Source organism: Temnothorax americanus, unplaced genomic scaffold (assembly GCF_048541705.1).
Source record: "Temnothorax americanus isolate GAGA-0224 unplaced genomic scaffold, ASM4854170v1 Scaffold3, whole genome shotgun sequence".
In the NCBI taxonomy this organism is placed as follows: domain Eukaryota; kingdom Metazoa; phylum Arthropoda; class Insecta; order Hymenoptera; family Formicidae; genus Temnothorax; species Temnothorax americanus.
The window spans coordinates 8,042,557-8,066,050 of NW_027509442.1; the positions used below are offsets into that span (position 1 = coordinate 8,042,557).

At 40.0% G+C, this 23,494-nt stretch overlaps 1 protein-coding gene across 5 annotated transcripts in view; it reads left to right on the forward strand.

The window, feature by feature from the left end:
- LOC143900016 (rap guanine nucleotide exchange factor 2) overlaps nt 1–23,494 on the forward strand; it is a 116,405-nt gene that overhangs the window by 55,728 nt on the left and 37,183 nt on the right. Inside the window, exon 1 of one of the 5 annotated variants that reach the window (XM_077410905.1) lies at nt 7,386–7,816. The exons of 3 other annotated variants lie outside the window; for them this stretch is intronic. The gene's annotated coding sequence lies outside the window, so the exon portion shown is untranslated. Of the gene's footprint in view, nt 1–7,385; nt 7,817–23,494 lie in introns of those variants that run through there. One more of the 5 variants, XM_077410904.1, reaches the window with a different exon arrangement.

The window sequence follows — 23,494 nt, forward strand, 5'->3', positions numbered from 1 at the left end:
AGACATCAGTATAATAAGATACCATCTAATTAATTGGATATGAAAATTCTAATGATTCAAGAAAAATTTAATATTTTTATATGAGATACACATTATCTAATCGAAACAATCCGTGTTATAAGTTTTCTGATTTTATAATCGGTCGAATCCTTTTTCATGATTTTTCAGTAATAGTTTATTTATCACAGAGATACATAATACGCCGCTTGTAACGTATTATCTCCTGAGCGCGCAAACGACGATCGGTAACGAGACTGTCGGTGCAATTCGCCGATGATAAAGAATGTTTACTATTTTATCGTGCATCGAAAAGGAAGAGAGCTGTGATTTGTTCTCGCTAATACGAGCTGTCAGATTTCGTCAGCTGCTGCCACTTAAAAAAAACGCACATGAATATCTTGCAAGTAAAATAAAAGTAACACCAAAAAAAGAAATAAAAAATAGATATAAATTAAAATATTAAGAATATATTTGGAATAAAAATTGTTATCTCCGCGGGATGTGATGTCGCACGAAGTTGAAGTGTTTAGCTCCGGGATTAAATGAGCTCGCTCGGATTCACAATCGGATATTGAAAGAGGAAGGAAAAAGAGACCATGCCGACTTATTTTTGCGGGCGAAGCACTCCTCGCCACGGGCTTCATCGAGCACGTCGTCGAGTGCCTTTAGAAGAGTTTCTCCTCCTCCTCTTGTCGCGAAACCGCTTCCTCACGACGCGGCGGCGGCGCGGCGGTTGTCTTTTCCCTCTCGTCTTTTTCTACTCTTTCAATAATAAAAAAAAAATGAAAAACAAGAAAAGACCCATGGTCTGACGCAGTCACCTTGCGCTTCTACAACTACTCAAGACTCTCTCTGAGCCTTTTCATTTTGAGATCCGATACATGGGTTGAGCGAGGAAGAATATGCATGTATTCGCGATTTATCGATCGCAGAAAGATATTGATTAGACGAGAGACGTATCTTTAAAGAATAAATATTTTGAATTCTTTAAAAATTTTAATCTTTGTTCGATATTTTAATTATCGTATATAATTATTGAATGATGAAATATTAGAACTATAAATAATGATAAATACTTATTGATTCAAAGCTTATTAAACTGATTATAATTTTAAACAATGTATATTTTTAATTTGTTTATCTATTTATGTAACAAAATAATTTGATATTTTAATTTGTCAGAATTACACAAATAACCGGCAAATGTTTAGTAAAGGATAATAGCATGATTTATTCCGTTTCTTAAAAAAATATAACAATTTTATATTTTTATACCGTGCATATCTCTAGGTGTATGTGTACACGTAAAATTTTATTTATATGTATCTTATTTATATGAATTTATATATGACGCTACACCTACAATATATTTCAAAAATTGGAATATCATGCCATTAGTAAAATCAATAGAGTAATAAATTTAGGAAAGATATGACAAATTATTTCTAGTCTATTTCGACATTTCGGTGGAATATATCAGAAAATATTTAAGAAGGAATACACAATTGAGATCTATAAATGGATGGCGGTGGATGGAATACACTCGATGAGAGTCGGTCTATAATCTAATTAGTCGTTCGCTCAAAGTGAATTTCCTTGTCGATCAGCTGTCAGATATCTTCCATCCTATGTCTCATTCTCGAAATACTACACACCTTGGAATCGATTTCATTCCATCGACTTCAATCTATCGTTTATTATTATTATAATCGAACCTTCTCTGCCTTGATATATGTTTTAAATATATTTACGATTATTGAAATATATTCACGAGATCTCGTTGATCTCGTTGTTTTCACCTAACGCGCAAGAATACTCCGCAATCGCAGAAATGGCGATATCGATCAAATTTATTCGTTTGTATTGCACGCGGCAATAATACGCGGAGAAAAATAGCTGCGATAAAAAAGATCTGTTTTTCCCCATTGACTTATTCTCTCAGCGAACCTTTTAGAAAATCCATTCTCCTAGCTCACATTCTTTAAACGAAACACGTGTTTGCCATCTGACATTCTTTGGCAGTCGGCCTTCCGCTGCAGGATAGCAGTTCGTATAGAGATCTATTTAACCAGGACAGTTCAAGACAGTTTGCGTGGAGATTTTTAAAAAGTATACATCTTGTGAAGTTTTCCAAAATGTAAAATGCTGCAATAAGTTATTAAATCAAAACGAAAATGTATAAAACAGATATAGTAACGGAATATTATCTTATTTTTATATGTTATATTATTTTCATGGAGCGCAAATTGATAAATACATGATGATACATAATATAATAAGACGTTATATAGATATTGTTTATATTTATTATGTTTTATATTTGTAATAAAATTGTCTTTGTACGCGTTATGTGTATTTGAAGCTTATATATACGTGATGTATTCGTACTCGTAGTGTTCGGGGGAATAATATACCGCAATTACGAAACAAAAAGCTACCCCCGTGTCGTTCGTGTAGGCCGTAATCTTCTTTATATCCGGTTGTGTGTGCTCCTAGAAAATCCTGCTACCGCTTCGTCGTCGGTCGGTATGTCTCTTGAAGTGGCTTCGACCTAATAACTTCTACGACGGGAGCGCGTAACGTTCACAAGACTTTATTTTCTCGCTTTTACACATCTTATACGTTTTTTCCATGCCGCTGCGTAATTTTTTTTTCACAACTTTTACGCGCAGGAAAAATTTCATAATATATGGCTCACGTTGCCCATGCGTTTAATATTCCATAACTATTCACGACTATCGGGACGTCCATACTTTATTATATCTCTTCGTGTTTTTTTTTTCTATATTTTCACGGTTACGTGGTTATTTCTCAATGCTGATGGTATCGACACAGGTCCACAACGTATCGAGAGCAGAGTACGAATTACGTGGCGATTTTATAGCTGGACGAATTTCACACAGCTTCCGATTCATGCGGAAATAGTATGTTGTTTTTGGAATTTCTTCCAACAAGCGAGTGGATCTGGCTATGCAGTTCCCGATTTTCGTTGCATAACCAGATTAGATCAGATCCGATTGGGGGGACGTCAGTCAGAGAGAGACAATATGTCGTTTGCTCGTTAACGGGGATTATCGAAAGATTAAAGCCATTTTTAGAATACAGGCCCGGAGAATTCGAGTATTGGGCTACGCTTCATTAACGATGCAAATATTCTAGAGATCTGGTGAATTATAATAATTATATTATGCCTCTGTTGTGCAAGCTCAATGCAACACAAATAATGTACGTGCAGTGGTATCAATTTTTTAATGATATAATTTACGTGATAAGTGGTAAATAATGCTTGTGCTTTTTTCCGATTATAAAATTATATTAAAATTTTGAGACTGATAATATTCTAAAATTGAAAAAAAAAAATGCACATTATATGTATATTTACGAATTTTCGGCGGATTTGTATATATTGCCTTTCTGCGGCGACGTTGTTTATTTGTTTTTATATATGTATATACGTTTTCACAAATTCACGAGTTCGTGTACACGGCGCGGCGCGAGTTTCGCCATTCGCGACGTTGTTACGGACGGTCGTTTCATTTCACCGTTCCCTCATCGAGAAGTTCTACGCGTATATCGAGGACGAAAAGAAGCGAGCGCGTCGTAACGGTACCGGAACCCGTACGTTGCCGGGTCGATCGGCGTGGTATTCTGGCGAAGGTCTAGTCTAGACGGCGGCCAGGTCGATATGGCACCACCACCAGTCCGCAGGACGACCCGTCGCGAGAGGAAGATACCCAATATCAGGAGCAGAACGCGATTATCGTCGGAGGCGGAGGGGGGAGGGGCAACAACGGAAACATGCACGCGCGGCGGTGAGGCAGATTGGCAAACGATTCGCGAAGGCTCGAGCACGAGAAGACATCACGGTCGGTACACACGAAAGGGACGCGCACCGGCCCCGTTAGCGTGATCGATAGACGACTGGCTTCGACGAGAGAGGATGTGCCGCGTCGTTGCACATACGAGAAATGTCGAGTCTTTATCGGACGAGCCTCAGGAACTTGGTTTGGCATCTACTTATGCAAATGAAGAAGTTTGATAATGTTTCTCACGTTTTCGTTGTGAGGTATCCCCCAGGGCGGCCCAGAGAAATTTATAAAGATTTTATATCTTAATAAATCTCAAATAAAGCTTTCAGTGTGACGAATATGTATACCAAGTGTGACTAGAGTGATCCGATAGCGGAACTTTTTGGTATCGGTAATTTCGATAACGCGGGTACCGGTTGTTCGAAGAACGAAGAATTTGTTCCCGCGGCTGAATTCAATTTTTCACGGATTCGAAAGATCGTCGCGCTATCGTTTCACGTTTACTTTAACACTGTTCTCACGCTGCATCACTTCACCGTTACACTTTTCGTACGATGTTGGGTGTATATAAACGCGCGGAATTCGAGCGCTGTAAGTTACAATTAACGACTGTAACGGAGGCGAAATGAGCCAACTGTTGCTGGTAAATGGAATTGACGCAAAGATGAATAGCTGTCATTGATCGATTTATCAAGATTAATATGTTAGGTTACATCGTGACTTCTTCATTTAGCGCCACGCTATTAATTGAAAGAATCAATAATTTTATAAATTGTAGTGAATATACAATGCGGTGTTATAAATTAATAACATCTATACATAATGTGTATATTAGTAATATATATATAAATATGTCTTTTATATAAATTTTGTTTCTATGAAAAAGTTATACCGAGAACTATCCATAAATTGCAAGGATTACGCTAAATATTGAGAAAATTTAAATAGCTATACATATATAAAATTTATGCCACGAAGATGGACAATCGTTGTCGCGTATATTTTCAATTTGCTCGATATTCATGTATAATAGCAAAACGTCGCGGCGAAACGTTTTCGCGTTGCGACGTTGAACTTTCACGATGCCGTAATATAGGCAAAAGCACGGTATCGTTCGTATTTTATAACCGGGATATCGTTCGACATAGCACGGCGAAATAATTACATTAAGAAAGTAGAAACGTTTTTGCTCTACGCTCGGTGCTAGCGTGACTTCAGAGTTTAATTAGCTTCTAGCGCGAAAATTGACGTAACTACGGGGCAAAAATTATTTAAACGGATCGCAAGCGCGGAGCGCTTCGCAGTAACATTGCGAACGGAAATGAAAACGAAACGGTATGATATATATATATAATTTGCGCTTCATATATCGTGAGCATCAATTTCTAGAAATTACGTATACAAGGACGACGTACGATTGCCATTTTGACTGTTCTGTTTAATGGACGTTGCGTGAGTTAATGGATTCATAGAAATCGATGGGAGTATAAACACTGGGTAGACGACGCAGTTATTGCTCTTCGAAGGAATCCAAGTAATTTTTTTTCCATTATAAGATTATTTGAAAAAGAAAGCTTCGATTTTAACATGCTTTTTATTCAGAGAGAAAAAGAGGAAAGATATATTCTTGAGAGGAAAATAAAATAAATTGATTTTAACTTTTTACTTATATATTTCTTAACGTATATGTATATTTAGCCGCTTGTTTCGACGCGAAGAGATTACCGCTATCAATTTCATCTCTCAATTCGGGAGCGAATAATCCTATATGGCGATCGACTGATGCGTGACGACGGTAAAGCAATCTCAGTTAGTTCATTTGCGCAGAAGTTGGAGGAAGCGGAACCGGAAATAACTATCGTTTGGATAAAAAGGCAAACTTGCCTAATTAAGGCTTTATTAATGAGCGAATCGCGATGGGAGTAAAATAACGAGCGTTTTGTACCTAAGTAGGAGAGGAGCAATTACTATGAGAGTAGAGGCTGAATTCATCGCGATCGATTTTTACATACTAACTTCGAGGCTTCAAAAGTTTTTCGTTAGGTACAAATAGTAAAACGCGCGATCTTTTAGTTTACAGGTCATGTATTCCAATATTTTTATGCCAGAAATTGCAAAATACACACTTGAGTACCTATAATATCTCTTCTCTGTATTATATGAATAAATAAAGTCGATTAAAAATTGAAAATTACTAACATACTAACGACGCTATTGAAAATTTAGACGAATTAAATTAGATGAAATTGAAAATTAGATGGAGGCCATATAGCGAAGTACGTGTCAAATCAATAGAATAAAAATTTGTTATTATTTTAAAAAAATTAAATCAATGGTGGACGAGACAAAGACGATTATACGAATGCTTTTTGAAAAAACAGACGGATGGAAATCTATTTGTCTCTAGAATATATGAGAAGGAAGGATTATCGCCACATTTACGATTAACGGAATTAATTCCGCCTGCTGTTAATACTGCGGGGAATTTCTGCAGTCGAGGCAGGACCTTAGACGAAAGAGACTTCTGCCTCCGTCGCTATACCTCCGTTTAATCGCTTTTCTAATTGGCACTTGCGGTGTAGCCTCGTCGTGTCCCGAAAGAGCGACGGACGGAAAACCGTAGCGCGCGACTCGCGGATGCGCGCTTACGAGGATTTAAAAATGAAATAATAATAATAATAATAATAATAATAATAATAATAATAAAAACGGAGCAAGTTTTTTCCCTAAAGCGCGCCACAGGACTGTTAAAGCGAGCGAAAGAAATCGCGCATCCGCGTTTCTTCGCATTTCCCTGGCCCCGTCGTGTCCTCGATTTGCCGCTACCGTCTCGTCTTCTCTCCCGACCCGGGGTTTAATTTGCCGTAGGAAATCTACTCGTTTCCGTGCGCTACGCTGGGACTGTCCCTTTCCGCTTTTGCTGAGCAAAAATTGCTATATCATATCGCTCGGCTGCTCTAAACCAAAATATCCGCCGCGCTGCGCGCCGCGACAGAGCGCTAAGGGAAGGATTGCTATTCGAGAATAGGGTAGGAAATTTATGAAAGCGGAGGAGCGTTTCCCCCTTTAACTGTACGTCTTCGTGCGAGGGCTCGCTTAGAAGCCGAGAAGCGAGGGAATTTGAAGAGAAAAAATTAATTATAAAGACGCAAAGAGAGATTTATCTAAATAATTGTAAAGCGCGTAGAAAACGCAAGAGTGTATTTCACGTGGCTATTTCCCGCGCCGCGTCAGAGCGAACTTCCTCGATGACAACTGACCTGACCTCGGGAAGGTCGACGGCGCCGATCTGAGTGATCGAAGTACTAGAAAATATCGTAATCGCCGATCGGTCGGATTGACCCGCGGGCGGAAGTATCGATCTGTCGATGTGTCGATCGGTCGACGCGTTTCCGAATTTACTTTCCGGAGCATCCAGCAGAGCGCGTGAACGATGAACGGTCGGGCGGGACGGGTTGGGGATGGATGGACGGGACGGACGGACGGACGCGGCGGCGGCGGCGGCGTCGCATCGTGGCGTGGTGCGCGTGAGCGAGCAGCGAGCGCCAGTCGCCAGTGCCGCCAGTACGGAGTACGGAGTACGCGTACGGGCGAGGGCGTACGGTACGGCCAGTATACTTTCGGACGTCGTGGCGCGTGTCTCGACGGTGTCGGTGTGTGTTGCGTCTCCCGTCTCGACTCTCGTGTGGTTTCGAAGAGCCGTGTGTCGCGCCGAACATCGACGATTCCGACCTTGTTTCGTCGATCGCGAGCCGAATCCGGCGGCCGTTTGTGTGGCGAAGGGCAGGGCGAAGGGCGTCCGTCGCGCGCGCGTTCTCTCTTCCTCTCTCGGTTCTCGCGGAGTGTCAATCTTTCGGAGTTTGAGTGCTTCCGGAGTGGATTACGGCCTACGGGTGCGCGCGGCAGCTGCAGCGCCGATCGGGACAGCAGGACGAGAGACGGAAGAGGAAGGACGAGATAGGCTATAGGACGGGACAGGTTGTTTGGGCGACCGCGGCGCGGCGCGGGTATTTGGGTATTTGCGTATTCGTGATTTGTGAGCCGGCCTCATCGATCGTCCTATCAATCGCGTCCGCGCGAGACGATTCTCGGCATCTGGGCATCTCTGCTCGTCTCGCGCGCAGAAAATCGATCTTTATTTACATTAAACCCGTATTTATTTATTTTTCTGATGGCTCCAACATTGATTCGCGGTAACATAACTCAGCCGACTGTTGTCGTTCAGCGTGGCTCGCGGTACAATAGTGTAATTCCGAATTTCCGAGATACTTGGATCGCTTCTGAGATTATTGCCGAGCTCTGGAGCGTCGATGTCTCGATAGCTTCCGATCGCGAGAGCGCTATTTATGTCTATATGTGTACGAGTAATGAGTATGCGCTTCGTGGTTGCGCTATTAATACAATCTCATTGATGTTACCCGTATTATTAAAAACAATAAAAACACGCACCACACACAATTCATTTCCGCGATAATCTTGCTGTCTCGAGAGAGCGATATTCGTTATCTACCCGGAACTACTTACGGGTGGGTAGATAATTTTCAATATAACGGTCGTGTCATTTGTTTCCGCTCGGTTTCACGTGGCTGACATTCACTTGCGGTTATTCGGATTTTTGTCCGTCAACTCGATAATCGGAATCACTTATTTGCCATTAATCGGATCCTGGCAGGATTCGTGCCGACGTTTGGCAAGGGGAAGCGATACAGTTAGAACATACATAGTTGAAACGTTTCACTTTTCTTTCGAAAATTCCACGTTTACGTTGAATTCTCGTTATACATTCCTCTTTTGGAAAATTTTCAATTTGAAAACAGATTACATTTGTTTTGCGTTTGATTAACATTTCCGAATTAATGGATTCGGTTTAATTAAAGCGCATGTATTTTTCGATTACGAGAAGTTGGACTTGCGGTCGGAAGCGGTTCAAAAATAATTTCATTTCAAACGGGAGGATGGCGTGGAGAAGCCACGACAGAAATAAATATGTATGACAAAGGGATTGGAAGACTTACGTCGGGAACGTAATTAAAAATAAACGTACGTTGGAAATAGTCGCCTAGTTCCGCATGAATCAGTGTAGTTTCATGAATGAAGGCCGGAAACAAACGTAAGTAACGCGAATGTGGAAGGTCGGTAAGCGCGATAAGTTTGAAAATATCGTTGGATTCCTGCCGATTTCGAAGGCCAACGCGCCGCGCGCGTACTTATTCCTGGAACATCAACGCGTGCAAGAAGCTTTTATCTCTCGATACCGCCGCTGAACGCACGATAAATTAATCGTGAGCGTATATAAATTAGCCGTGAGTGTTATTGCTGCTGCAACGCGAATTACGTAACACGCAAAAGGAACGCATCGGTGAGCGAGTTCATTACGCCACTGTGCTTTATATAATTTCCAGAATGCTGAAGATGATTATCCGCTTTATGCCGCAATCATTTCATATCTGCTCGAAAAAATCGAGAAAATAATGGAGATTCTCGTTGCTTTTGTCGTAATTTAATTTTTTTTCTTTTTCGAGAATTTGTTACGCGCAACCTTTGATATTTCATGAAGCTTTCGAATAAATAAAGGTCGAAAGGGAGAGAGAGAGCAATTGAAAACTCGCATAATTTCCAGCAAATCTGGATTCCGCGGATTAACGAATTACTCAACGTATCCTCGACGTGTGAATTGTAATTTTACGTTGTGAGATTTGCGTTCCGCGTGTCGAGTCGCTCGAGTTCCAAGTCTCGTACGTTCCGTCGGAAGAAAGCGTTTACCGCGAAATTTTCTCGCGGATCAAAGGCCATTTCGCGTACGCGTTGGAGGACCTTGACCCAGCTGACGCTGCCGAAGCACGTGCTATCGCAGTGATTTCGGTAGAAATCGCGGACTCGAGGCGACGAGGCGACGAGACGCGGCGCTGACGATGCAAATTTTTCCCCGAGCTCGTAACTCGGGAGTAATCCGGCGTATCTCCGATACGCTTTTGCGCCAGCATTACGCCGTTTTTAGTCGACGTTACGTTATTACGCGGCGAACGGAATACGTAACATCGGGGCGAACGGAAATTGCGAACAGCGAAATAGTTTCAAACTTGCGATATTTACCGTTGTTTCGCACGCAGCGTCAGTACACAATCCGCGCTTATTTATCCAACACCGAACTTCGTTTTCAGAACGAAGCGAAAGGGAAGCGATCGGTGGAGACTGTCGAGGAGAAAAGCGGATCTCCCCCCCGATGAGAAACTTTTCCCTTTCGCGAACGAGCAATTCTGTCGAGACCCAATCTCGTTGAAAGCGTCCAAGTTCGTTTACGCGCACGACGTGTAACGTTACTCGTCGTTACTCCGATGCGAAAATGTATTTTTGCAAATTTAGGGAAGTAGACGCGTTATCGCGCGATTTAGAGATACACCTCTCGCGTGGCTCGTAAAACAATTTTTATCGATTGCGTGTATCGCGTACTTTAGAACGATTGGATATGATCCGTTGTGAATTTTGAAATGTAGAAAGGAAAGTTCTGTTTTATACGAAAGACGTTGAAATCCAAGTTGTTTCTCTCAAGCGTGCTTCGTATTATATATATATATTTTACTTCTCAATTTACTTTTCCATCAACGGCAAGTAGCTGGATCGTTCACCTGGAATGTTTAAAAATCCCGGAATGTCGAAAGGAAGAATTTCAATCCCGATAAAGGTTCATCGGCCGCGTTTTTTCTGCCCGTCTCTTTCATTAATTTTTCGATCGACGGTCGATCGTCGTTGACGACGTGTCTTCTCCTCTGATGCGACGGTATTTTCGCGCGAACCGCATTCGTTCGTTTTCCAGTTCTTCGATCGGCACATTGCTGTTCACCTACGCGTTTTGTTACACGTCGTTGCTCCGCTTCCTCGTTTCTCTCGTCGTTTCAACGCTGTTACGAACAAGCGGGAGTTACCGTTTCTACTTTGGTAACGGCGACGTTTGTCGGACAGCAAAGTGAAACAATACGGCTTGTCAGGCAACGATAATTAATCGCGGCGACCAATGAGAATCGTTGGAAAATAATGACGCTCACGAGTCACGGTGATAATTATTCCATTGACATTGAATTAATATTCGGTTGATATTAAACACGAATTAGATATTCAATCTCGTTGCGAATAAAGTCACCCATAGTTCTCGGGAAATTCGGAACTCGAGGTAGATCTCACCCTTTTTCGCATTAACGCGAAATACTTACCATAAGGGACAATCGATTTTACGGTATTTTTTTGACTTTAGAGACATTAAATGATACAGATAAATATGAACGGATATGAATGTCCATCAAAAGATTAAAATAGTACCTTTATACGCAACGAATTTTGAGCTTCGGTTACTTTGAGATACCATGAAAAGCAAGCGTCGTTCTTTCGTGATTTTGCACCCTGTAAATCTCGCAAAACGTTTTGTTTTCGTACTCCGATACGATATTCCATTAACGAGTTACAATATTCAAAACAATTCCATTTGCGACGGCTATGTCTATTGTGATATAATATGACAAGTGATTGACGTTTTAATTTTAATATATATATATATATATAGTTTTGTGGAAGTTTGATCGTCATATATTCATATCACAAAATGATGATCGATGTATATCGAACATTTATGCATATATCGAAGTTGCTACGCTTCGATCAGAGATTCATAAGCTTTAAGATATAAGCACTAACAATAAGATACTTTGTCGTTTAATTAATTGAATAGCTACAGTCGTTTAAATCACATATTTGTTTCTCACAACAATATCTTTTAGGAAATACAACCGCCTGTGTATTTTCCTAAAGACACGTGACTGGTATTAGAACGAATCCTTCGGAGACGCTGCGCGTATGCCAATTAATCGTGAAAAGAACTGTGCCAGGACACACGCGTCGCTTCCTGCCGAAGGACAAACACGTGTCTCGAGTTCTCGAAATCACTCTTTGAGCCGATGTGTTCCGATATACTTCCCCTCGAGTCTTACATAAGACAGATGTAACGCTCGTTTCCTCCTTCTCTCGCATCTTTCTTTTTTCGGCGTAGGATGTTCAATTGGATCTCGCGTATCCATTTATTTCTTCAGAGATATCCATTACGTTCGCTCTTACTCTTCGAACGTATAACGCAGAAAATAATGACAAAAATTATATATTTATAAGTAGCGATACTCCTCGTCTTATCTCGCAGTCATTTTAATTAATTCAAGAAGAAGATGTCAATACACTCTGGATCTAATCGGCTAAGCGTCTTCTATTGCATTGATGATGCAACAATATGATGCTTTATTCAATTAACTTTGATATTGATTCGAACGAGGATAATCGCCGGTTTTTGTTCCTCGTTCTTTTTCCCTCGGTGCCATGTATATAATATTCTCCATAGAAGCGCAGAGATGTAGTTTATAGAGGGTTAACTAGCGACACACCACACACATCGCATGCCAGCCATATCATCGCATTATCGGATAAATTCCGCTAGCCGGTACTGACGCCGCGCCGCGCCGCGCGCCGGTGTGCTGAAACGATTGCGTCATCGATTTTTGCACCTATTTCCCCGTTTTCCTCCCCTCACCTCGGTCACTGCCCCACGAAGGGACAGCCTGATCCGCGTTCAAGCGTAGGGGATCGATTTGTCGATGCTCTCTGTAAATATTTGCGACGGGCTTGTCGTCCGTGTCGCCGCGATGCACGCGCGACGCGACGCGCGTAGAATCGCGACGTGAAACCACACGATACATAAATGTTATCCCGCTGATGCGTGACGACTTGACGAGCGTGTTCTTTCCGCACAATGAACTCGCTTCGCGCGCTTGCATCGCTTAATATGAAGGAAAATAGATTATTTCTGGCAGCCGAGCTCGTTACGAAGCAAATCGTGCAATGTGAACGTGAACGTGTGATGTATACTCGTTAACACTAAAATGTTGACGCGCGATGAAAATAATTTTTAAATTTCCCGACATACCTGAATTTTTGTGCGGATATTAAAATGTACGATGGTTTGCATCGAATACGTGCAACGTCCACGCTAAATTAATATTTATTTTAGTCCGAAATTAATAATTATTTATCGGGGACAGTATCGTTTATGCAGCGTGATTTATTTTTTGCCGCATATTTTCCACTCGTCTCTTTTTCAAACCTGCCTATACGCGCGGATCGTCACGACTCGGAAGTAACGCGAGCCGTTGAAATCGATCGCCGCCGTCAACATCGAACGCGTAAATGTAACGTGAGCATCGACAGAAGAGGCGTGACGACGATGCGTTTAGATGATGCGACAGAAAGAGCGCGAGCGAGGTTGCTTTAAGTATTGACATTTTTCCATCGCTTTGCGATAGGTATAACGCCCGCATATCCAGGCGAATGCGATACCTCCGTCGTGCCGCGCCGCGCCGCGCCGCGCCGCGATTTATGGCCTCCAGATTGCTCCAAATAACGACTGAGCGGCAACGGACGCGTTGCTATATGTATACACACACATACGCGTCTCTTAATTCGCTGCTCATACACACTCCAGTAGCAGCACTCCAGCACGCACGCCACGGAACCGATGCAGTGCACGAATGCACGAGAATGACACACCCAGCAGTTTGACCCGTTTGGTTTCGGTTCATCCGTCGATCAACTGCACGCATGCGTCCAGACTTTGCCAAATTGACGATGCGACGCGCGATAAGTGCGCGCACGTGCGTATACATGCATAGAGGATACATGGAAAATTGAATTGTTATGAAATATGGAAATGCATATACTGTATTTACCAACATCTGGAGCATATCACGTTTTAAAATTAAGCTCGAACATAAATATTTATATTCCGGATACTATTCTATGAAACAAGAACGATTGGTCACATTTTTAAAAGGTCATCACGCTTTACATCGATCGATGTAATAACAATTAATAGTTCGGAGCAAATGTAGAACCTTGAGCTAAAATTAGTACATCGTCAATGTCAACTCAAGTCAGTACTTAGTCGGTAATTGATCGCAAAAGTAGAATGTAATTACGATACTAAACTTGTAAATTTTGCATGCGCGCAAGACTATTTAATAGCGTTTATTACAAAGATTAGAAAATAACGACTTTTTATTTTGTTTTAAATAAACGCATTTATTTTTTGAAGTTAATATTAACATTTTTTAAGTTTTAAATTTTATTATTATTAGATAATTCATTATTCTGTCATAGAATTTCTAGAATTTCAAACAATTTTCTTGTCTCATTTCATGATAAATTGAAAAATATTTTCTAAAGAATTTTATATTTTAATATAAATATTTGATACGTACCTTTTTACGGGTTTTATCCTCTATATTATAAGCTTCCACGTCACGCTTGATCTTCAGAGCTATCCGACAGAAACGCGCGGTACAGCGTTCAAATACGGCATTTGTGTACGTGCAAAGCTGCATATTTAAGGCTTTTGAAAGCAGTTTCTCGTGAATTCTATACGTGACAGGCTGCACAGGGTATTCTATCTCAAGTTCCGAGGCCGCTATATCTCAAAGGTATTAAAGACGGGACGGATGATACCAGAGAAAATATCTTATTGATGTGTGTCGCGGAGAAGATTATACGATCGAATTAGCTCTTTATCTTTTGGATTGAAATCTATGCGGTATTACTTTTCTACCTCAGGCTTTTGCGGACCTTCTAGCTCGATGTAGGCGATCTTATATTACCGTGAACCCATTAGAAAGTAATTTACTTTCGCTCGATTTGTTGGTTCAACCGTAATTCCGGACATTAGACTCGGGCGGAGCAAAAACAGAAGATATAATTCGGGTATAAAGTATCGTGGTCCTCCGTCGCTTTCGCTCTTTTTCTTTCTCTCGATGTCTCTCGAAAGGATAAGGATGTTTCTTCGGTTAGTCATATTTCCTTTCTCGCGTGGTGAACGCTTCCTAGCCACTATATCTATCGCGCTCGAATTTAAGGCGTCATAAAAAAATTATCTCGCTCGAAATAAGCATTCATTATATTAATATTAAATGCGCGTTATTTTTTTTCCTTATGGTTTCGCTTCAACCATTCCAGCATTTATGAATATTCTGCTCATTTATCATCATTCCCGACATTCCTCTTTTCTTTCCTTCCTTGCCTCCCTCCCTTCCTCCCCACTCTCTCTCTGTTTATTTCTCTATCTCTCTCTCTTTTTCTTTCATTTTCCATATTTATACATGAAAGTCTGATAAGTGTTACAAATAACCCTCCGGCTGTAAACGTGGGTCCGAGACGTTCACGCGAGATTTGACTCAGCATTCGACGATATATGTTTATCTTTCGTAATCGACTTTGGGCCCTTCAGTTCCTCAATCTATATACATAGCCTTTTTCTGTAAGTAACAATTTGGTCAATTATTCATTAAATGTTGTTTTTGGTCAAAACAACGTTCCCTTAAAACGAACAGTTGCTTCTCTATTTAGTTATTGCCAACAAATTGAATTTTGGACAAATTTTTGTGAATTTTTTCAGATTTTTTTAAATACTTTAAGTAGGGAAAATAGCGTCGGACGTGACAAACTCATTTACAACCCGAGGGTTTCCCCAAAAAATGTACAGGCGAAGGGATAATTTCGCGGGTCTCAGAATGTATATCGAAATATCTGCATATTGAAAAAAGGGAAAAAGTTCGGACAATGACAAATAAAATGAAACTAAAATAAAAAGCGAGAGAAACAAGCTGAATATCTTAAAAAGCTTTATTTAAGAAAAATCTCAAATATGCAATTTTTTCATTGCTCTCGGTTACGTCCTTTAGTCAGGTTTAGTCGATAGTAAAATTTACAGCTCGTTGTGATGATGGGATGAAATGCGTCGAGGATGAAAATATTTATGTTTGCGCCAACTTTCATCGCTATTCGCTATACTAGTAGATATGTAGGTACGCGGCGTAATAAGCAGGGTATACTATATAAGTTTTTGCATGTTATTAAAGTCTGCAAATTTTTTTTACGACCAGTAATTTGAAAAATCCAAGAAACTACTTATGCAATGGAAATGCTGGTGGCATTTACTGCGTTAATCTTTTTTAAGGGTGACACAGAGGGGAGTGGAAAATTTCATAACACTGTCAAAATTTCATGATTTTTTTGAGTGCTATTTAAAACTTGGTCATAATAATAAATCGAAAGTACTCCACTTTATGGAATAAATTATCTGTGTCTCTCTTTCTCTCTTCACATATTTCTGCAGCAAACTGCGTAAAATGTAATCAACGTAATACGGGTTAAGTGCGATATATACATAAATTTTGCATAAAAGGAAACTTGAAGAAGAATAAAATTTTTATAATTTTCATGCAGTAGGATTGACTTTCTTTCGAAGATATACTATTGCGAATTCAATCGAAAAATCGAGCAAATCGCTCGTAAAGTATAACAGATTCAAAGCTTAATCGGATCACATTAAACCGATTACCATTGCCGAGAGCGATCGATGCTTACAGCATTCTCTACGGCAGATCTTCTGCAAGAATGGAGTTTGTGCGCAAGCAATTCCATTAAATCGTGTACCCTGCATACTCTTTTACTAGATCTTTTCTTTCTCGATCGTTTTTCCGGAAAATTAAAAATTTGAAATGTCGATTTGCTTAAAAATTTTTTTCTTATATGAAGCTTCTATTGCAAAACAAAAGTTTTTTTTAATCCAAAAGAGAAATACTTCCCAGACATTGCGGATAACTTTTATCGTTAAAAGTTATCCGCAAAAGTTATTTTGCGCAACCGTTTTCTAAAGAAAGCACATTTAAGTTTAAAGGTGGTAAATCGTCACTAACGATGCAGGTTATCGCGTGTCTTTTTTTACAATATAAAATAAATGTTATAACGTGGAGTGTTATTAATTAGAATTATCATGCAATGATATAATTAAATATTGTATCGTTGCAACAATTTTGATCGGCAATATATTGCAATAGAATCATTGTTGGTTGCATATGGCAATAGCATCGATCGCTTTTAAGATTTTCAATCTCTGTTCGCGCAAGTTTAGACTCGGCAGACTCTAGTCTGCAACATAAATAATACGGACCGTGTCGTTAAGTCGGAATCGGTGATCGACTGGCAATTCCATTAGAGCGAGCTGCTGCCGCTGCACCGAGAATACGTATTGAATCGTCTCTCCTCACTTTCATCGCGGGAAGTCTGGTAGTTTCTAAGGCTCTCTATAATGGTCCAGGTTTGAGTCGAGAGACTTTTATCGGACATCGATTTTGTTTCGCACGCGACTATTGTACCTATAGATACGCGAAATGTTTTTGATCAAACGCGCGAGGAAGAATAAAGTCCATTTAGTTTTAAAGCGAGCCCATTTCGTATTCGATACACTTATTGATTCTAGTTTATTATCTCTTTCCGGCGCAAATTACTTTGTTGAAACTAAAAATGGAAATTTGATATATTGAGAACTGTTTTTTTCTTATAGACAATTCTATTTTCTTATCGATTAACATGTACATACATACGCTTCTTCTACTCGTTAATTAGTATACCATCATGTAATTATGAATGGAATGGTGTTTGAAAATGACTCATATCTCAACTAATACTTAGCAGCGAAGAGCTGAATAATTAAATGACACAATGACTAATAAAATTAAACTATTTTTCTTTGATGCAATATTTAAATGATGTTTATCAGCAAGCGCCGAGAAAATAAAATTGTTAATGTTAGTCTCTGAATTTATTTCACATCTTTGCTTGAATAATTTTAAGTTATTTGGTTCTCGATCGAAATTATGATTTGCATATTTGAATCTGTAACGTTTTTTAGATCATTTAATGATAACGAAATCTTGTAGCACCTTTTCTTCTTGTAGAAGAATTTTAACCGTGTATGTTGTTAAAATACCAATATTCGATTCAGCTTTCTTGCTTTTAGGTAGTACGAGCCCATTACATATATATTTTCTATAAAACCCTAGATATGACACGTTCAGCTTTTTATCATTGAATTTGAAAAGAGCGAACTTTTTCCTTTGGATGTGGTTGATCGTGTGGTTTAACGGGAAAGATAATAAGGCATAAAAAGGATTTCACCGTTACGGTGTCCTTCGCGATCAATTTGCCTTTTCGATGCGCGGTCTCTCGGTCGTGCTTTCCTTTCTTTCGTGCTTTTTTTCGGATTTATCCGCGTCCATTGTTGTGATCGCTCTCTTTTTCTATCTTTTCAAGAATCTCGACGTAATATTAGAAGCAACCGGTGGAAACTATTTTAACGGATGGTGAATTTCCCTCGGGAATTCTCGAAAAATGATCTCGTCGACATCGCGCGGCGAATAAATGGAAAACCGCGTTGAAATTGTTGCTGTTGCCGTCGTGGTCGCTAGCGCTAAAGCGATTCGCTATGCTCAAGTGCCGTCGAGGATAGTAATAGTGTTTCCAGATGGAGAGGTCTTTCTCAGATCTGCCGAATCATCTATGGGAAGAAAGTGTATACCTGAGAAACGCGTGAGAAATACTCATTCTTCGCGTTTGATTTTGTTCGACCATTCGGGTTTTGACAGATAATTTTTACTAGCAATCCATTTAATTCAAATTGAAAAATAAAGTTTCTTCAGTGGAATACCGAGGTGGACAACTCAATCCTGTTTTCTAATTGATCTGCGCAGAACAAAGTGCAAATATTTAACTAGCGTTTGATGTAAAATTTAATTACGGAGACATTTAATGTCGAATATCGATTAGTACAACGCACAAGCACAAATTTCAAAGATTAAATCTTTACTTTCGAAAAAATATTAAAATTTTGTCGGGAGAGAGAGAGAGAGAGAGAGAGAGAGAGAGAGAGAGAGAGAGAGAGAGAGAGAGAGAGAGAGAGAGAGAGAGAGAGAGAGAGAGAGAGAGAGAGAGTACAATAACATACAATATTGTGTGTCGCGTGTCTTTACTTTTGTGAATTAAAAAAGAGAACGACGTCACACACGACGGAACTGCTGGTTCGGTGCAACGGGTAAATTTTTTGTATTCGCGAGGCAACAGATTATTGGTCACAGATTGTAAACACACGAGCAAGGAGGAAGTTCGTTGGTGGCTTAGGTGCGCTGAACTTTGCACCGCGTTTCTTCCCTCCGTCCCTCATACCTTTTCTTCGTGGTGGATTCGCTGATGCCGGTGGGAACTCGACGACTTCTCAATGGAGGCCGACTCCCAAGGCAACCCAGGGTCGTTCTCTCACGGTGCGCGCACGTTTTGCGCTCGTGTGAGACAAAATGGGATCTATCAGCGACGGACGCATATATGTATTATACATATATACGATGTGTACGTGCACGTCAGCCGCGTGTCCACTTTCACCTACGTTGTACATTTTAACAGCGCGCGTCGCCTGTTGTTATCGGCTAACGTTTCGGCTACCTATCCAGGTTTCGACGTTTAACTGCTGTCAGTGATTGACACACAATTTACGAGACCACAGAACGCAGCGGGATCAAATGTAAATCATACGTATCGCATCTGGAACGTTGGATCAAACGCGCACGTGACGATCTATCGGAAAATTTAAAGCAGATTGGATTCTGATGTTACTATGCGGGATGTTTCTGAATTAAAATTCTCTCTTTGAATCGTTCGAAATCTCGTGAAATTCCCACCGATTCGATATTTTTTAAATAAAACCGATGATATCTCGCGTTTTTATTGCCAGATTTTCATTTTCTACGTAGAATAAAAGAAAATTATTTGCTCATCTTGTGTAATAAAAATATAAAAATGTATTTTTTTTTCTTATTAATTATTTACGGAGTATGTATAAAAGAAAGCAAGGCGTTTGAACCACAGTCAAGTCTTATACACAACACAAGCATCTCGTAGGACACATAGCGGTCTAATATTAGAGGCACCAGATCCTCTTGGAGGGCCCCATGGAACATTATCTCATCCCTTTTGAGCGCATCCCGCGCATCTCCCCTTAGCTTTTTTCCTTTTCGCTTCTCCGCAGCTCTTCATCCATCGCTCCAACGATCTCTCTCATAACTGTACCTTTCGGAACATTACGATGGAATTCATGGTGAACGTGTTGGAATGATCGAATCACAGGATTCTGATGTTTATTACGAAAAGAATGCGAATCTCTATATTACATTCCTCTCCCTCCTATCGATTAGGAGTTTCCCATGGATTAACAATTAATAATAATTTTGTTCGTCGTCCTTGGATTAATTTAACTCCTATTTATCCGTTGTTATCTATTGTAATTCGAAGTTATCTTCAACTTTTTTGTCGAAAATAATTTCTATTTCACGAAGATAAGTTGCGTCTTAAAAAACGGGAAAAGAAATAAAACATGAGAATTGAAATTTTGCTGATATAGTTTTTGATTTGGTTTAATTACATCAGGGAGGTCCAGGTTTGAACCTTTGTTCGAATTGTGGTGATATTTTTCGCAATAAATTCTTTACGGTGATTTTAAAAAGGATGCTTATCAGCGTCAAAAGTTACATCAACTGAAAAGGAGCAAAATCAGTGGAAACATCGTGACGATTATAATTAATAAAGATGGGCAGTTAGGTCGAATAAAAAATCTTTATTGTTAATTATTTATCGACGAAGTAAAAGTTTCTGATTTGGTTTGCTGATAATGTATTTCGATCTTTCAAGCCAGTCACGATAAAACAACTGAAATAATGACGCGAGGTACTTATAGAATCGATTATTACCGAACGACCTTGGTTAATTAGCTCTGCTATTAGCGATACGATATCTTTCTATCGTGGTTGTAATATAATAGTCATCGTAGCAGTAATAACGATAAATGTATTTAGAATACGGGACACACACGTGCGCTAGGTTATGAACGTGAGCAAATAACAAGTAATAAATTAAATAGTCCAAGTACTTATATTTGTGTGTGGTAAAGATATTACTTTGTGCGCGACATATTTTATGCACTAATGACAATTTTTTCAAAGTAAAGAAAAAAAAACGAACTTTTTAAAAACTTTTTTTTGTCAAGTAAGTAAGATGCGGTTGAGAGACGAACGCGTTTATATTTAAATAGGTATGTCCGGATATTTCTGCGCACGTATCGTATACATTTCGTAACGGGTGGGGTGCATCGAGCGAGCGGTGCGTGGTGCGTGCACTGCGTGGTGCGTCGCAGGTCGCAGTTGCACGAGTTGCATCGTACGCAACGGCGTGCCGAGAGAAGCCGAGAGAGAGACGCACGCGTCGAACGTGATATGCGGGCACGCAGGCACGTATATCTACGTAGCGTATATATGCACGTACGCGTGCATAATCACGATTCGAATTATGATACGCATTTCCGTTAACGAGAGCGAACTAGTCCGAGAAGAGTAGCGAGGAGACAAGAAGAGACTCACGGATTTCCAACCTGCGACCTGCGACAAAGGCCCGTTCTAGAGAGTTGTAAATCTGGTCAAACGAGGGCGGCCGCTAGCTTTACGGCTTTTACACGGCGTGGTTAACGCGATGCGCGTACACTTTCCACGCATCTCTGCGTTCGCCGCGCTTCGCGCCTCGAATGCTCCCGGCAGTTGAAATTCCCGCATGTTTTTAATAAACAAAAAACAAAAAAAAAGAATTAAAAATTTCGAAAAAGTTGCATCAGAAGCAAGAATGTGAGACAATACTTTCTCGAATAAAATCTTATTTATTCCTACAAAATACAGAAAGGAGAAAGTTTATTATGAAGCATCTATGAAAGTAGTATAATACTATACATATATAAGCTCTCCTCCTGTAAAGAGGAAAATTACATGAGAGTATGAGATAGTCTTAAGATACATTTATTTCCAATTTTATCAACAACTCGATCAACAATAAAAAAGTGACCTTTTTTATTTGTTGCGGCTTGAGAAGAAATGACTCCAGAGATACATCGAATAACATCTTACTCATATTTGATGAGATTTTTCAAGGCGTTCCTCGTTAACAATTTGCTGTATAATATAGGTTGATGTTTAGCATACATCGCAACAAAGCCTCGAGGTGTATTAGCCGCGCGTTGGAAATCCGAGCAAATAGCAGCACAAACATCGATCGAAACGCGAAGCTATGCACTTAACGAGTATCGACGAGCGTCCTCTCCTGGAACAGCTACCGAGAACGATGTCGGTAGCGAAGACTTATGGGAATGGTGCTCGTTACTCGTTAGCGGAAGCAGCGCGCAGTGAGAGACTCGCGCGCGCGCGGATCGCTGGCTGGGATTAGGGCGTGCAGCAACAATGGACGAGTCTGTCGTGCTTGTATGGCAAGGATCTTCTTCTCTGCCGACTTTCCTCCGTCTCGCTTCATCTCTTCCCCGTTTCCCCTCGCCCTTTTCTTCTCGGTGTTCGTCTACTATTACCGTTTTCTCCGATCTCGCGGCTCTTTTGTTACACGGTGCCGCATTGTCGTCGCAAAGACTATCCGCCATTATCGTCGACAATAGCAACAGGCGATTGTTTCTTAACCCATTGAGCTCGATAATCACTCAGTCAGTCGTCTAGGAATAATTATTAAATCTCGTGAATGTTATTGAAGAATCTGCATGTGTTTAGAAATATTATATTTTAATCCTGAGAAAGAACCACTTATGGTTGTGTGTGTGTGTGTTCCTGGGCTTAAATATCACATATTTATTTAGGTCTGTGATAAATAATAATTCTAATTATATATTTATAGTGATTCTCCTCGTCTCTATAATATTATTTTAATGTTATATCGCATAAACCTTGATCGATGTGCTCTCATTTTTTAATTAAAAAAAGGGAAGTTGTTATACCTAATTAGTGCAGCTGCATAAAAGCATGATAGATGAGAAATTTTTACATAAGTGAAAGAAAGCAGGGTTCCGTTAAGTAATAAAGCGACTAAATGAACATGCTCGTTTGAAATCCGTTATTTGGTAAAATGATTGCCTTTCAGCTGGTCTCGCTGACGTAAGTTTAGAGGAAAAGTTAGACAGAGATTAATTTTACAATTACTTCCTAGCTATAATGTGAAAAATACTGTTTTTCTGAATTTTTTCTTTTGTTGCGCGTTATAAACGTACTTATACGACGCATCGTTCGCAAAGCAGACTTTCGTTCGTGGCAGCGAGGCAGAAAGCATGTGGGGTAGATATACGTACTAACACATAACTAACATATAACTAATAATCACGCCGCTGGATCGCTGTACCGGAAGGCACGCTCTGCGTGTTCCGCTGGAAATGGAAATTCTTCCTGCCTCCGTTCCATCGTCTCGTTAATTGCCATCTTCGTCGATTAGGTTCACGCGCTTTTTTTTTCACCTTTACAATTGTTAGCGCTCGTGCAGTAGGAATTCGGATTGATCCTTCGATGTTGTAAGCGCAACGATATTTCTTCTGTCTTTCTGAATACGCGAATAACCGATTTCAATTTCACAATAGCAGAAAGTGAAATATAACTATATAGCTATCTGGATAAGGTCTCTAGGCACGGGATTATACGTATAACGTCTCAAGTAGTAAAACTGGATATTCCCTCGTTCTCCTATTTCCCGTTGAGATACTAGAAAACGAGCGACCTGAAGCACATTGTCTCTGCCATTAAGACAATTCGTGTTGTTCTCTCACGCAAAGAATTTCACAGAATTTTACTTGCGTGTTCGTGATTGAAGTATATAGTTTTAAAGGATATTTTACATTTCACGTGAAATTATAAAATTTACAACTCTGATGGCTGACTCCAACTTGGAATTGACTATCGTTTACGAAT